The sequence below is a fragment of the Bufo bufo genome, chromosome 3 (genome assembly GCF_905171765.1).
Source record: "Bufo bufo chromosome 3, aBufBuf1.1, whole genome shotgun sequence".
Taxonomy (NCBI): domain Eukaryota; kingdom Metazoa; phylum Chordata; class Amphibia; order Anura; family Bufonidae; genus Bufo; species Bufo bufo.
In genome coordinates this window covers 10,355,100-10,372,634 of record NC_053391.1, presented here as the reverse complement: position 1 = coordinate 10,372,634, position 17,535 = coordinate 10,355,100, and positions in this window count along the sequence as shown.

The window sequence follows — 17,535 nt, the reverse complement described above, 5'->3', positions numbered from 1 at the left end:
ATAGTGCGCTATCGCCACTTCAAGATGGAGGGGATTCACCTCCTCAGAGACTTGCTTATGCCGGGGGATTGGATGGTGAAACTGGACCCCAAGGATGCTTACCTGACGGTACCGATTGCCCCCCAATCCAGGGACCTTCTATGTTTTCAGTGGTGAGGAGAGACTTGGCGGTTCACCTGTCTCCCTTTCGGCCTGTCTTCAGCTCCTTGGTGCTTCACCAAGCTGATGCGTCCGGCCATGTCTTGGCTTCGCAGTCGGGGTGTACGTCTGTTTATCTGGACGACATTCTTATCATGCATCATTCCAGGTCGACCTTGCTGGTACATCTAGGCTGGACGTCGGATCTGCTTTCACGCCTCGGTTTTCTCCTCAATTTGGAGAAATCTTGCCTGACCCCTCTACAGAGGATGGAATTTCTGGGGTTCACGGTGGATTCAGTGTCCGAATCCCTCAGCCTCCCGACATCGAAGCTGCGCTCAATTCGGAAGGAACTGCGACACGCCCTGTCTACCCCTCAGTTGACCTTACGGCATCTGGCCCGCATCATCGGCCTGCTCGCCTCTTCCATCCAGGCGGTGTTTCCTGCTCCGCTGCATTATCGAGCCCTGCAACGGCTGAAGATTGCACACCTCCGCACAGGTGCGGCGTTTGCAGATTTGGTTACCTTGGACTCAGAAGCCAGGGAGGAACTTCAGTGGTGGATCGACAACTTGGGGGCATGGAATGGCAAGGCGATCTTCGGCCTTCAACCAGAGTTTACGATAGAATCGGATGCGAGTCTGCAGGGCTGGGGTGCCCACTGCAACGGGGTCTCCACGGGCGGCCGCTGGACGACGGACGAGACGCGCCTTCACATCAACGCGCTGGAACTGCTGTCCGGATCGTTTGCCATTCGGAGTTTCACCAATGGGATGGCTCATGCCTGCATCCTCCTGCGTATGGAAAACGTGTCTGCTGTCCGTTACGTCAACCGTTTGGGTGGTACCCAGTTGGCAACTCTGGCTCGGCTTGCGAAGGAGTTTTGGTCATATTGCCTTTCCAGGGACATTGTGGTCCAAGTGGAATACCTGCCCGGCCTCCACAACACTCGGGCGGACCGGAGTTCCCGTTGCTTTACGGACGGCAGCGATTGGCGACTGGCCCCGAACATATTTTCCGCGATATCGGACGTCTGGGGTCCCTTCTCTGTGGACCTGTTTGCTTCACGACTCAACGCTCAGCTTCCTCGATTCTTCAGCTGGCGCCCGGATCCGGGAGCGGAGGCGGTGGACGCATTCCTGCAGGATTGGTCGAGCTCCCTTCTATATGCTTTTCCTCCGTTTGCGATGATTCCGAGGATGCTGCTTCAGGTGCGTCGCCAGAGGGCCGAATTGATGGTGGTGGTTCCCTTTTGGGGGACTCAGAGTTGGTTTCCGGCTCTGCTGGAGCTTCTTGTGGACATACCTTTTCTTCTTCTAGACCACGTAGATCTTCTTCGCGATCCCAGAGGGTTGAGCCACCCGCTTCTGCTGGAAGGATCCCTACTGTTGCTGGCGTGCCGAGTCTCAGGATACCTGGAGAAGTCGAGGGCGTTTCGGAGGCAACTAGACGCCTCCTGGACAATGCATGGGCTCCCGGCACTAGAAAATCTTACCGGGCAGCTTGGGGATCTTGGTCTAGTTGGTGCCTTGAACGGAACCTTGATCCCATTTCGGCACCTGTGAGTCATTTGTTACAATTTCTTACCTCCTTGTTTGAGGCTGGTAAAGCTTATAGAACGATTAACCTCTTTCGGTCCGCTATTTCCTCTACTCATCAGGGCTTCGACGGTAGGCCTGCGGGCCAGCACCCTTTGGTTTGCCGCTTACTTCGTGGCTCGCGTCTTGCTCGTCCTCCACGTCCTCGGTTTGTGACCACTTGGGACGTCTCGTTGGTTTTGTCGTTTTTGTCTACTTGGCCCAGCAATCCGGAGCTTTCCTTGAGACAATTATCTGCTAAGTTACTTGTACTTTTCTGCCTTATTTCCTGCAAACGGGTGTCGGATGTTCGGGCGCTGGATCATGACGCTAGATCCTTCACTCCGGAGGGTGTATCCTTCAATATTTCTAGACGTACCAAAACTCGCATTAGAGAAGTGTCATATCCCAGTTTCCCGTCCTCTCCGGCTCTTTGTCCGGTGGCTTGCTTGCGGGAATACGAATCCCGGACAAGGGCTTACCGCTCTCCCTTGGTCCCGCAGCTTTTCCTTTCTATTCGCCATCCTTTCGGGCCGGTCTCCAGTCCGACTTTGGCTCGTTGGATGAAGTGGGTTATGTCCCTTGCGGGTATCGATACTGCTATATTCACGGCCCATTCGGCGAGAGGTGCATCTGCCACCGCTTTGGCGATTTCTGGTGCGCGTATGGAGGACATCTTACGTCTGGCTGACTGGTCTAGTGTCACGACGTTCAGGGAGTATTATTTTCGTCCTCCTCCTCATTTGTTTGCTTCTGTGATTTCTCAGCTTTGAACTAGCAATAGGAGCCTCCATGTCTTGCTGTAAAACTTAATGATTTTCCTAGTCTACGACGTAAAGTCATAGTTTTATTAAAGACACGGAGGCGAGTATTGCCCACCCTGCTGTACGGCCCGCCCAGTTATTAATTATTTACTAATTATTAATTATTTATATATGTATTTATGTATGGAGTGTTTTCGGAGGAGGTTACGTTTTATTGTGTTTATATATATTTATTTATATATTTATTGTATTTATGATGTTTATTTTTACTATTGAAGTTTGATAGATGGTTTTACGGTTCATTTCCGGTTATCGACTATCTGACTTGATTTGTTCCAGAATGATATTTACTCTGGCCATATTCTTTATCTTATTTCAGGATGAGAGTTCGCGGACTTCCAGGATCTGCGTCCTTCTAATTTTCCTTCTAGGCGTTAGCCACGTTGGCTTCGATTGAGTGGTTCGGTGGGAGCTGTGTCGTTCGCTTCCAGTTTCCGGTTCTTGTTGACGGTTCCAGTTGATTTCCAGTTACGGTGCCAGGTTCAAAGAAAGAGGAAGACCCAGAGGAGGAGCTGCCTGTTATAGGGGCTGTCTGGGGAGGGACATTGTGTTACTATGGTTACCATGTTCATTATGTAAATTTTCTTTGCTGCTATTGGTGGAACAGTAAAGGAAGAGATAGCAATAGGAGCCTCCGTGTCTTTAATAAAACTATGACTTTACGTCGTAGACTAGGAAAATCAATAAGTTATATAGTGGAAGGAGCAGGGTCCCAGCAGCACAGAGGATTTCAGGAGAGGAGTGTACTGATCTTGTGGAGGTCACAGGCTGAGAGTTACATAGTGGAAGGAGCAGGGTCCTACCAGCAGCACAGAGTATTTCAGGGGAGGAGTGTGCTGATCTTGTGGAGGTCACAGGCTGAGAGTTACATAGTGGAAGGAGCAGGGTCCCCAGTAGCACAGAGTATTTCAGGAGAGGAGTGTGTTGATCTTTCGGAGGTCACAGACTGAGAGTTACATCGTGGAAGGAGCAGGGTCCTACCAGCAGCACAGAGTATTTCAGGGGAGGAGTGTGCTGATCTTGTGGAGGTCACAGGCTGAGAGTTACATAGTGGAAGGAGCAGGGTCCCAGCACCACAGAGTATTTCAGGAGAGGAGTGTGCTGATCTTGTGGAGGTCACAGGCTGAGACTCACATAGTGGAAGGAGCAGGGTCCCAGCACCACAGAGTATTTCAGGAGAGGAGTGCGCTGATCTTGTGGAGGTCACAAGCTGAGAGTTACACAGTGGAAGGAACAGGGTCCTCCCAGCAGCACAGAGTTTTTCAGGGGAGGAGTGTGCTGATCTTGTGGAGGTCACAGACTGAGAGTTACATAGTGGAAGAAGCAGAGTCCTCACAGCAGCACAGAGGATTTCAGGGGATGAATTTGCTGATCTTGTGAGATGCAATTGTCTGTCCTCTCACATAATGATGTTAGTAAGAACAGGGCAGCATGTGCTGGGCAGTGTCACAATGTGAGGAGGAGAATGGATACAAGTGATGGTGGGGCAGCTTCACAGAGTATTTAAGGAGCTGAGTGTACTCATTTAGTGCAGTCCCACAAAGTTGTAGTTGAACTATGCAGCTACAAGAGACTATCTTTATCCCCTGCTGGAAATACATGCTGTGACAGATATGACTAATGGGGTACTGAGGGGTACTAGTACTAAAATACTCCTAGTAATAAGGCTTGAAATCTTCCTTTCATTTGGTTACAGGGGTCATTTAAGGCTTATTTTTCTCGCATTTCCAGTAACAATCCTTGTGACCCCCCAGGGCTCCAGTGCACCCCACATAGCGGGTATCTGAGGGGTGTTACGGCCACACGGTCAGGTTTCTGCAGTTTTGGAAGCTAAAATCAGGATTGGATCATAAATCGAAAGAAAGTATAAGGGTCCATTCACACGTCCGCAAAATGGGTCCGCATCCGTTCTGCAATTTTGCGGAACAGGTGCGGACCCATTCATTTTCAATGGGGCCGGAATGTGCTGTCCGCATCCGCCTTTCCGCACTTCCGGATCTGCTTCTGTTCCACGACAAAATAGAACATGCCCTATCCGTGTCCGCAATCGCGGACAAGAAAAAGCATTTTCTATGAGAGTGCCGGCGATGTGCGGTCTGCAAAATGCAGAACGCACATCGCCGGTGTCCGTGTTTTGCGGATCCGCAAAGCACATACGGACGTGTGAATGGACCCTAAAAGACGGAGACGACTTTTCTTTTTTTAACTCACTGCTGATTTCGGCCCCCCATTCCTGCGTGCAGAAAGCGCACTGTGTGACCGTACCCTTATGGGGTCCGGCCCTTCATCAGATAGGACTATATGGAAGGCTCTCTGGTGCTGACCGGGTGGTCAGAGAAGATTTCATCCCAAGGAGATGTAAGTGATTCATTTAATCCTGAAATCAGATGGGAGGGGAGGGGGCTGACTTATCCGACCATTATATTGATGTAAATCTCGCCGATCGATGCCGCTGCTGACACGTTACAGAGAACGCAAAGCGAGTTAAGCCAAATATCGGGAAAATATGTAAAATGATCAAATCATTGCAAAATAATATCCGTCTAATGAGCTGTAATGGGAACGTGCACTGTTACTGGCCTCCTCCTCATGTGTCTTCTTAAAGGGGCTGTTCACTTTAATGACTCCACAATAAGCTGTTTGCAGGGGTCCCCAGGACCAGGATAAGGGGGTGTACAGGCTGCTGCCGGCCCCGGGACATGTGGAATCTTTGCCACAGGACAACACCATTATACTTGGGGGGGCCCGTAACATATTCAGGAAATGTAACCTACGACTGTGGGGTTCATGTATGGAGACCCTCGAACAGATGGTCATGGGGGGGAATGGGAGTGGCCTTTTCACAGGGTGTGGCTTATATGAAAGGGTGTGACTAAATCTATTCAGACTTCAAAAATGTATATCTGACCTCAGACCCCCATATTAGGCCTCCAGATCAGACTCCTAAAATATATATTCAGATTCCAGACTGACAATATTAATATCAGACCATAAACTAAACCCAGCTTAATTCTAACTTAATCCCAGATCAAATGGAAAAAAAAACCTGATTCTATGTACAGGGGTGCACCACCAAGGAGGCCAGGTGAGGCGATTGCCTCAGGCGGCAAGATCTAGAGACACGTGGGGGCAGTGGCAGGGCTGTGGGAGTAGGTGGATAGATGCACCCCTGTCTATGTACTTACTTTCCTCTCTCCGGCTCTTATTCCGCTGTCTTAGTCAGTCACTACTGGCTTACCAAGTGCCTCCTGCTTTTTGCCTAACCTCTCTGCAGACATATGTCACCAATAGCTTCCCGGCTTCTTCTCTGGCTTTCTGTGACCTTACTGACCTAGGGGGTGACTCCACATGCAGGTTCCATTGTCCTGGAATACACCATGCATGGACCTGAGGGCTGCCACGGTCCTCTCTCTGGCCGCGCACGGCTTTTTCACAGCATTTGGCTACTTTCGCTGGTTAGCTTCACTCTCCTCGGTGCATACAAACCACACACAGGCTCCTTCCTTACATTAGATTCTCCTCAATTCCTATGCTTCACAGATCCCTTCCTGCAGGAACTAGTCTCGTGCACTGCCCTCTATAGCAGAGTACAGACACATTATGTGTGACCTTTACTGGATATCCTCATATCAGCCAAGAACAAGCCACTGCATCATCAAAAGGCAGTGGACAGTATAGCAGAATATCTGTGTATTAGTGTAGTCTATAGTTAGGCACCATGAAGACAACCCTATACTGTAAATTCCGCCGGGTGAGTGTTGTAGCCACCATACGGGCAGCAAATGAGATGGCTATATGACTGGCACAGAACTGCGTCCTGACTCATACTGGTTACTGCCATTAGAAGGAGCAGAATGCATATACATGTATGCAGATCCTTAATACTTGGTTGTATCAATCCATATTCAGTGAGCTCCCCCTAGTGGTGACTGAAGAAAACTAAAATTACATCATGTACCAAGTCAGAAAAATACAAAATATACACGAAATATACTGTATAGCTAATAAAATAATATTAATACTTTGTGGAGGGAGTTAAGCGTTAATTGCTGCAGGTCCGAATGATTTCATCGATAAATGTTATTTATATGGAGAGATTTCTACATTCTGGTCACAAGCTCATTCTGTCCTCCCAGGCATCTTCTCAGCACTTCCTGAACATGGCCGCCCCTGGTCTTACAGCATCAAGTCTGACACATTTGTGCGCAGAGCAAGGATTAGAGTAATTTGACCTGACATATCATAGAGAAGACGAAATCTACAAAGTCACTTCTATAATTCAAAGCAAGTGGTGGAAGAAAAATAAGCACTGCGGCCCATTATATTATAGCAGAAACCTATGCCCTGCCGGCGTGCTGCTAGCGAGAAGGAGCGATATCCGGGCCATCAGGATGGAAAGATACTTACATTTTTTGTAGTTTATATAAATATGAATGTACTGTGTACATACATTACTCATCCTGTACTGATCCTGAGTTACATCTTGTATTATACTCCAGAGCTGCACTCACTATTCTGCTGGTGCAGTCACTGTGTACATACATTACTCATCCTCTACTGATCCTGAGTTACATCCTGTATTATACTCCAGAGCTGCACTCACTATTCTGCTGGTGCAGTCACTGTGTACATACATTACTTATCCTGTACTGATCCTGAGTTACATCCTGTATTATACTCCAGAGCTGCACTCACTATTCTGCTGGTGCAGTCACTGTGTACATACATTACTTATCCTGTACTGATCCTGAGTTACATCCTGTATTATACTCCAGAGCTGCACTCACTATTCTGCTGGTGCAGTCACTGTGTACATACATTACTTATCCTGTACTGATCCTGAGTTACATCCTGTATTATACTCCAGAGCTGCACTCACTATTCTGCTGGTTCAGTCACTGTGTACATACTTTACTTATCCTGTACTGATCCTGAGTTACATCCTGTATTATACCCCAGAGCTGCACTCACTATTCTGCTGGTGCAGTCACTGTGTACATACATTACTTATCCTGTACTTATCCTGAGTTACATCCTGTATTATACTCCAGAGCTGCACTCACTATTCTGCTGACGCAGTCACTGTGTACATACATTACTTATCCTGTACTGATCCTGAGTTACATCCTGTATTATCCTCCAGAGCTGCACTCACTATTCTGCTGGTGTAGTCACTGTGTACATACATTACTTATCCTGTACTGATCCTGAGTTACATCCTGTATTATACTCCAGAGCTGCACTCACTATTCAGCTGGTGGAGTCACTGTGTACATACATTACTTATCCTGTACTGATCCTGAGTTACATCCTGTATTATACCCCAGAGCTGCACTCACTATTCTGCTGGTGCAGTCACTGTACATACATTACTTATCCTGAACTGATCCTGAGTTACATCCTGTATTATACTCCAGAGCTGCACTCACTATTCTGCTGGTGCAGTCACTGTGTACATACATTACTTATCCTGTACTGCTCCTGAGTTATATCCTGTATTATACTCCAGAGCTGCACTCACTGTTCTGCTGGTGGAGAAAATAGATATTAGATAGACAGTATCAGTGATATATTACATTTTGCAGACGCCTCCTCTTTTACTAACATGTGGACGGTTTTACAATCTGTCAGAAAACACAATCTGCTCATGTCGCGCAGTGAACGTCTCCAGTCCCTGATGCCGATGCTGTAGACCTTGGCAGCTCCCTGTAGATTCACAGAACTTTTCACCTGCTGAAATCTTCCTGCCATAAGAGCGGGAGTATAACACCTCAGAGCAGAGACGGAGGCGCGAGGCGCCATATGTGCCCCCTGTGATCACGCAAGAATGCAGGAAACGTCAGAAATAGAGTCACATAAAAAGTTGTACAATTTCTTAAAGGGCAAGTTAACCCTTTGTGTAAATAAACGCACCGTGGGATCGGCACCAGCAGGTCCAGATTTACAGACATCGCCCGTTTCTCGGGTTTCTTTTTCATTTTTACCATTTTTTATTTTTTCTATTTCCAGCAAGTTATTTCTGCAGAGCGGTTTATGGTGAAATCTGTAGCTCTGACACCTGCGTTCTCACTATTGCTGGGTTGTCATGCTGCAGATTTCCACCCACTAGTCCACATCCGAAAATTTACAGTATTTATCCGGTTTTCTGCACGGAAAGCTGGATTCTGTTTTTATAATACTTTGTGGTTTAATACTTAAAGGGGTTATCCAACCCCTATATTACCCCCCAAAATGCCCGGGCCCCTCATTCAGGTTATACTTACCCCCCTCCCCTGCTCTGGGATTTTGGGGGGCATTAACAATCCCTTTAACAATTTGTCATGATATCTGCTTGCTGTCAGGGAATGGCAACATTCTTATATACATCCAGAGAGTCTGTTACAATTTGTATCCACTCTAGACAATCCTCTGTGTTATGATCATTAGCTACAATGTATCATTCTGGAGTCACAGAACATTGAGGTGCTATATTATAGAGCTATTCTCCAATATAAGCAATGCTGACCTATACCCTATACCTCTGCAATATGTCATCTGATGGAACCTGAATCTGCAGGTACAATATGGCCTCTTAGTCTTCTGTCGGTGCTCTCAGCTTTATAGCATGCATTACCCTTAACATTCAGGACCTGGGCCCGTGTGATCACCCACTATGGAAGCCATACTGGGAGCCACATAGTTAGTCACCCAGCTGTCCCAGGAACAGATTTTATTCTAAAACTGCTTTTCTAAATATTGTGCAGTGAACAGAACCTCTCAAGGTGATTTTCTTTTCTCTTTCAGGCTCCATATATGACAGTCCCCCCAGTCAGCAGGTTCAGGGCACGCTGTGTATGACTTTAATTAGATATCTATAAAGCTGCTGACATCACGTCTCCAATCTATGGCGGGTTCAGCATTGAAGACGGATATAAGAAGGTGAGTGTGAAGGTGACGAGAAGAAGAGGCGAGCCGAAGGAGGCGCAATCATTCCTCGCAGCCTGACTTCAGCCGGACATATTTTAAAAAGGGATTTGACATTTTTCCTAATGGATGGAGATAAATCAGTCACAGCGAGCGCAGTACGTAAGAATGCAAACTCTTTGGAAAGGATTAAAGCTCATTTATATTCATATGTACATTTCCGGCTGTGCAGATCTGCTGGATCAGTAATGAGCGGGGGTTGCGCCCATGTATAGTAGATGTAATATGTCAAGGCCACCCATAGCACTAACCAAAGGCGCCCCTGTGCTGCCGAAGAATGCATTCCACAGATGTGTCTCATCGTTCTTCAGATTAGCACCTACTATGAAGATGCCCCCAGAGATCCTTCTGCAGATGATCCCCAGAATTGCACCCAAAAATGCCCCAATATATCTTCACAGATGCTCCCAGATTGTCTGACATGGACATGACGCACAAAATACCAGTCACAAATGCTCCCATATAGGGTTATATTACTGTCATATGCCCCCAAAGTGCCTACCACAGAGATGACCCCTGGAGAGCCTTCTGCAGATGATCCCCAGAATGTCACCCAAAGATGCCCGAATACATCTCCACAGATTCCCCCAGAGATCCTTCTGCAGATGATCCCCAGAATGTCACCCAAAGATGCCCCAATACATCTCCACAGATTCCCCCAGAGATCCTTCTGCACATGATCCCCAGAATGTCGCCCAAAGATGCCCCAATACATCTCCCCAGATTCCCCCAGAGATCCTTCTGCACATGATCCCCAGAATGTCACCCAAAGATGCCCCAATATATCTCCACAGATTCCCCCAGAGATCCTTCTGCACATGATCCCCAGAATGTCACCCAAAGATGCCCAATACATCTCCACAGATTCCCCCAGAGATCCTTCTGCAGATGATCCCCAGAATGTCACCCAAAGATGCCCCAATACATTTCCCCAGATTCCCCCAGAGATCCTTCTGCACATGATCCCCAGAATGTCACCCAAAGATGCCCCAATACATCTCCACAGATTCCCCCAGAGATCCTTCTGCAGATGATCCCCAGAATGTCACCCAAAGATGCCTCAATACATCTTCACAGAGGCCCCCAGATTGTCTGACATGGACATGACGCACAAAATACCAGCCACAAATGCTCCCATATAGGGTTATATTACCCTCAGATGCCCCCAAAGTGCCCACCACAGAGATAACCCCCCGAGAGTCTTCTGCAGATGATCCCCAGAATGTCACCCAAAGATGCCCCAATACATCTCCACAGATTCCCCCAAAGATCCTTCTGCAGATGATCCCCAGAATCTCACACAAACATGCCTCAATACATCTTCACAGATTTCCCCAGAGATCCTTCTGCAGATGATCCCCAGAATGTCACCCAAAGATGCCCCAATATATCTCCACAGATTCCCCCAGAGATCCTTCTGCACATGATCCCCAGAATGTCACACAAAGATGCCCAATACATCTCCACAGATTCCCCCAGAGATCCTTCTGCAGATGATCCCCAGAATGTCACCCAAAGATGCCCCAATACATCTCCCCAGATTCCCCCAGAGATCCTTCTGTATATGATCCCCAGAATGTCACCCAAAGATGCCCCAATACATCTCCACAGATTCCCCCAGAGATCCTTCTGCAGATGATCCCCAGAATGTCACCCAAAGATGCCCCAATACATCTTCACAGAGGCCCCCAGATTATCTGACATGGACATGACGCACAAAATACCAGTCACAAATGCTCCCATATAGGGTTATATTACCCTCAGATGCCTCCAAAGTGCCCACCACAGAGATGACCCCCCGAGAGTCTTCTGCAGATGATCCCCAGAATGTCACCCAAAGATGCCCCAATACATCTCCACAGATTCCCCCAGAGATCCTTCTGCAGATGATCCCCAGAATGTCACCCAAAGATGCCTCAATACATTTTCACAGATTCCCCCAGAGATCCTTCTGCAGATGATTCCCAGAATGTCACCCAAAGATGCCCCAATATATCTCTCCAGATTCCCCCAGAGATCCTTCTGCAGATGATCCCCAGAATGTCACCCAAAGATGCCCTAATATATCTCCACAGATTTCCCCAGAGATCCTTCTGCAGATGATCCCCAGAATGTCACTCAAAGATGCCTCAATACATCTTCACAGATTTCCACAGAGATCCTTCTGCAGATGATCCCCAAAATGTCACCCAAAGATGCCCCAATACATCTCCCCAGATTCCCCCAGAGATCCTTCTGTACATGATCCCCAGAATGTCACCCAAAGATGCCCGAATACATCTCCACAGATTCCCCCAGAGATCCTTCTGCAGATGATCCCCAGAATGTCACCCAAAGATGCCCCAATACATCTCCACAGATTCCCCCAGAGATCCTTCTGCACATGATCCCCAGAATGTCGCCCAAAGATGCCCCAATATATCTCTCCAGATTCCCCCAGAGATCCTTCTGCAGATGATCCCCAGAATGTCACCCAAAGATGCCCTAATATATCTCCACAGATTCCCCCAGAGATCCTTCTGCAGATGATCCCCAGAATGTCACTCAAAGATGCCTCAATACATCTTCACAGATTTCCACAGAGATCCTTCTGCAGATGATCCCCAAAATGTCACCCAAAGATGCCCCAATACATCTCCCCAGATTACCCCAGAGATCCTTCTGCACATGATCCCCAGAATGTCACCCAAAGATGCCCCAATACATCTCCACAGATTCCCCCAGAGATCTTTCTGCAGATGATCCCCAGAATGTCACCCAAAGATGCCCCAATACATCTTCACAGAGGCCCCCAGATTGTCTGACATGGACATGACGCACAAAATACCAGTCACAAATGCTCCCATATAGGGTTATATTACCCTCAGATGCCCCCAAAGTGTCCACCATAGAGATGACCCCCCGAGAGTCTTCTGCAGATGATCCCCAGAATGTCACCCAAAGATCCCCCAATACATCTCCACAGATTACCCCAGAGATCCTTCTGCAGATGATCCCCAGAATGTCACCCAAAGATGCCCCAATATATCTTCACAGATTCCCCAGAGATCCTTCTGCAGACGATCCCCAGAATGTCACCCAAAGATGCCCCAATACATCTCCCCAGATTCCCTCAGAGATCCTTCTGCAGATCCCCAGAATGTCCCCCAAAGATGCCCCAATATATCTCACCAGATTCCCCCAGAGATCCTTCTGCAGATGATCCCCAGAATGTCACCCAAAGATGCCCCAATATTTCGCCACAGATTCCCCCAGAGATCCTTCTGCAGATGATCCCCAGAATGTCACTCAAAGATGCCTCAATACATCTTCACAGATTCCCCCAGAGATCCTTCTGTAGATGATCCCCAGAATGTCACCCAAAGATGCCCCAATATATCTCCCCAGATTCCCCCAGAGATCCTTCTGCACATGATCCCCAGAATGTCACCCAAAGATGCCCCAATATATCTCCACAGATTCCCCCAGAGATCCTTCTGCACATGATCCCCAGAATGTCACCCAAAGATGCCCAATACATCTCCACAGATTCCCCCAGAGATCCTTCTGCAGATGATCCCCAGAATGTCACCCAAAGATGCCCCAATACATTTCCCCAGATTCCCCCAGAGATCCTTCTGCACATGATCCCCAGAATGTCACCCAAAGATGCCCCAATACATCTCCACAGATTCCCCCAGAGATCCTTCTGCAGATGATCCCCAGAATGTCACCCAAAGATGCCTCAATACATCTTCACAGAGGCCCCCAGATTGTCTGACATGGACATGACGCACAAAATACCAGCCACAAATGCTCCCATATAGGGTTATATTACCCTCAGATGCCCCCAAAATGCCCACCACAGAGATAACCCCCCGAGAGTCTTCTGCAGATGATCCCCAGAATGTCACCCAAAGATGCCCCAATACATCTCCACAGATTCCCCCAGAGATCCTTCTGCAGATGATCCCCAGAATGTCACCCAAAGATGCCTCAATACATTTTCACAGATTCCCCCAGAGATCCTTCTGCAGATGATTCCCAGAATGTCACCCAAAGATGCCCCAATATATCTCTCCAGATTCCCCCAGAGATCCTTCTGCAGATGATCCCCAGAATGTCACCCAAAGATGCCCTAATATATCTCCACAGATTCCCCCAGAGATCCTTCTGCAGATGATCCCCAGAATGTCACTCAAAGATGCCTCAATACATCTTCACAGATTTCCACAGAGATCCTTCTGCAGATGATCCCCAAAATGTCACCCAAAGATGCCCCAATACATCTCCCCAGATTACCCCAGAGATCCTTCTGCACATGATCCCCAGAATGTCACCCAAAGATGCCCCAATACATCTCCACAGATTCCCCCAGAGATCTTTCTGCAGATGATCCCCAGAATGTCACCCAAAGATGCCCCAATACATCTTCACAGAGGCCCCCAGATTGTCTGACATGGACATGACGCACAAAATACCAGTCACAAATGCTCCCATATAGGGTTATATTACCCTCAGATGCCCCCAAAGTGTCCACCATAGAGATGACCCCCCGAGAGTCTTCTGCAGATGATCCCCAGAATGTCACCCAAAGATCCCCCAATACATCTCCACAGATTACCCCAGAGATCCTTCTGCAGATGATCCCCAGAATGTCACCCAAAGATGCCCCAATATATCTTCACAGATTCCCCAGAGATCCTTCTGCAGACGATCCCCAGAATGTCACCCAAAGATGCCCCAATACATCTCCCCAGATTCCCTCAGAGATCCTTCTGCAGATCCCCAGAATGTCCCCCAAAGATGCCCCAATATATCTCACCAGATTCCCCCAGAGATCCTTCTGCAGATGATCCCCAGAATGTCACCCAAAGATGCCCCAATATTTCGCCACAGATTCCCCCAGAGATCCTTCTGCAGATGATCCCCAGAATGTCACTCAAAGATGCCTCAATACATCTTCACAGATTCCCCCAGAGATCCTTCTGTAGATGATCCCCAGAATGTCACCCAAAGATGCCCCAATATATCTCCCCAGATTCCCCCAGAGATCCTTCTGCAGATGATCCCCAGAATGTCACCCAAAGATGCCCCAATACATCTCCACAGATTCCCCCAGAGATCCTTCTGCAGATGATCCCCAGAATGTCACCCAAAGATGCCCAATACATCTCCACAGATTCCCCCAGAGATCCTTCTGCAGATGATCCCCAGAATGTCAGCCAAAGATGTCCCAATACATCTTCACAGAGGCCCCCAGAGTGTGACATGGAGATGACGCACAAAATACCAGCCACAAATGCTCCCATATATAGGGTCTCACCCTCAGATGCCCCCAAAGTACCTACCACAGAGATGACCCCTGGAGAGCCTTCTGCAAATGATCCCTAGAGAGCCAGCCAAAGATGTCCCAATACATTGCTACCTATAGCCCTAGCCCCCAAAAAGTGCTTTCCACAGATGATCCCCAGAATGTCAGCCAAAGATGTCCCAATACATCCCAACATATGCCCCCTGATTGTCTGACATGAACATGGCCCCCAAATTGCCAGCCATAGATCCTCCCATATAGGGCCTTATCCTCAGATGCCCCCAGAGTGCCCAACACATAGCTGACCCCCAGAGTGCCAGCCAAAGATGTCCCAGACTCCCTCTACATTGCTACTTATGCCCATAGATTGTTTGACACAAAGATGGCACCCAAAATTCCAGCCACAGATGCACCTTTATAGGGCATTGCCCTCAAATGCCCCCACAGTGCTTGGCACAGAGATAACCCCCAAAGTACTTTCTGTAAATGATCCCAAGAATGTCAGCCAAAGATGCCCCCAGATTGTCTGAGAGATGGCCCTTAAAATGCCAGCCACAAATGCTACAATAGATGACTCTGCCTTAGATGCCTGCCATAGAGATGCCCCCAGCTGTCACTATATACAGTATTGCCATAAATTTCTACAATGTGTCTGCAACCCAAATGTTCCCAAGTGTGCCAGCCAGCAGTGCCCCAAAACAGTTGCTCCCCTTAGTACCTGCTGTAGAGATGACCCCCAAAGTGCCTTCTGCAGATGATCCCAGAGTGCCAACCAAAGCTGCTCCAATACATTGTCACAGATGGCCACAAAGATTCTGCCACAGAGATGACCCCTAGAGTGCCAGCCAGTGATTCCCCAACACAGTCCCTCTGCCTTAGATACCTCCCTCAGTGTGTAGCACAGAGGCATCTCCTAGAGTGCCCTCAAGCCAAAGCTGTCCCTATATACAGTATTACCACAAATGTCTATACAGTGTCTGCCACAGAAATGCCCCCAAGTGTGTGATTGATGCCCCAATATAGGGCCTCAGCCTGAGATGCTTTCCTTAGTGGCTGCCGTAGCGTCACCCCCGAGTGCCCTCGGCAGATGATCCCCAGACAACCAGCCAGGGGTGCTCAATATAGAGTCACAACCACAAGTGCCCCCAGAGTGTCTGCTACATAGCAGCTCCCAATTTCTTTCTTTATGCTATTGAATCATATGACTTTACATGGATGTCAATCACATCTACTCCCCCACAGTCAGCCTATAGGGCCCACCAAAAGTCCATCTAGAGTAATTGTAATGACCGGCGTCACACACAGGGAGGGAAAAGGGAAAGCCCTGCCCAAGGGAGAGGGAAAGGTGGTGACCCCTAACTCACCTTGCGGCTGGCACCTGACTGCCCTGACGTCCCTAGACGGGTTCCTCACCCATGCGGCGATCACGTGCCTAAACCCTGGCTTTCCCTAGAATGAGCCCTAGATAGTGAACGGGCCGGTGGGATCGCTAGTCCGCACCACTGTCACTAAGAGGGAAACACCAGGGAAAGGACAGACAAAACAGACAAACACATACACCCAGGTGGGCGACCACAATAGACCACAAAGGTCCAACAGGGATCCGGAGGGTAGCGTTCTGGACCAACTACCAGAGAACGCAGCAACACAGCTCCAGAGGGTCAGTATAGAAGTCCAGGCAGGAAGCTCTATATCTGGCAACCAGAGAAGTGTGAGAGGGGAATATAAGGAGGTTGGGAGTGCTGGACAAGGAACAGCTGAGGAGAAGGAGCTACGGATCCCTGAGTGAGCCAAAAGGGTTTGCAAAGCAAACCCAGAGAGCTACCATAAGGAAACAGCCCTATCTTACATAGAGCGTGCAGCCAACCGCTGCGACTTCCTGACCCCGGGTATAACGGAGTCAGGCGTGGTTCTTGACACCCTCGTGACAGTACCCCCCTCTCTACGAGGGGCCCCCGGACACTCAGGACCAGGTCTCTCAGGATGAGAGGCATGAAAAACCCGAACTAGCCTGTCGGCGTTTACCTCAGACGCAGGAACCCACATTCTATCCTCGGGACCGTAACCTCTCCAATGCACCAGATATTGAAGAGAGCGGCGGACCCGACGAGAATTAACAATTTTGGATATCTGAAATTCTAGATTACCATCCACGACAACAGGAGGGGGTGGCAGCGGTGACGGTTCTAGAGGTGGAACATATTTTTTGAGTAACGACTTATGAAAGACGTTATGGATTTTAAAAGTCTGAGGTAGCTCCAGGCGAAAAGCCACGGGGTTGATGATGGCTACAATTTTGTAAGGGCCAATAAACCTAGGACCCAGTTTCCAAGAGGGAACCTTCAATTTAATATTCCTAGTAGACAACCACACATAGTCATTCACTCCTAGGTCCGGACCTGGCGACAGTCTCTTATCAGCCATGCATTTGTATTTACCTCCCATATTTTTCAAGTTAGCTTGCACCTTCTGCCATACCGATGAAAGAGATGACGAAAACCGTTCCTCTTCGGGAACCCCAGAAGACCCCCCCTCTTTGAAAGTGCAGAATTGGGGATGAAAACCATATGCACCAAGAAATGGTGACTTGCCAGTGGATTCCTGACGACGATTATTTATGGCAAACTCAGCTAACGGTAAATATGATGACCACACCTCTTGGTTTTCAGACACAAAACATCTTAGATATGTCTCAAGGTTTTGGTTGGTACGCTCAGTCTGTCCATTCGACTGAGGATGG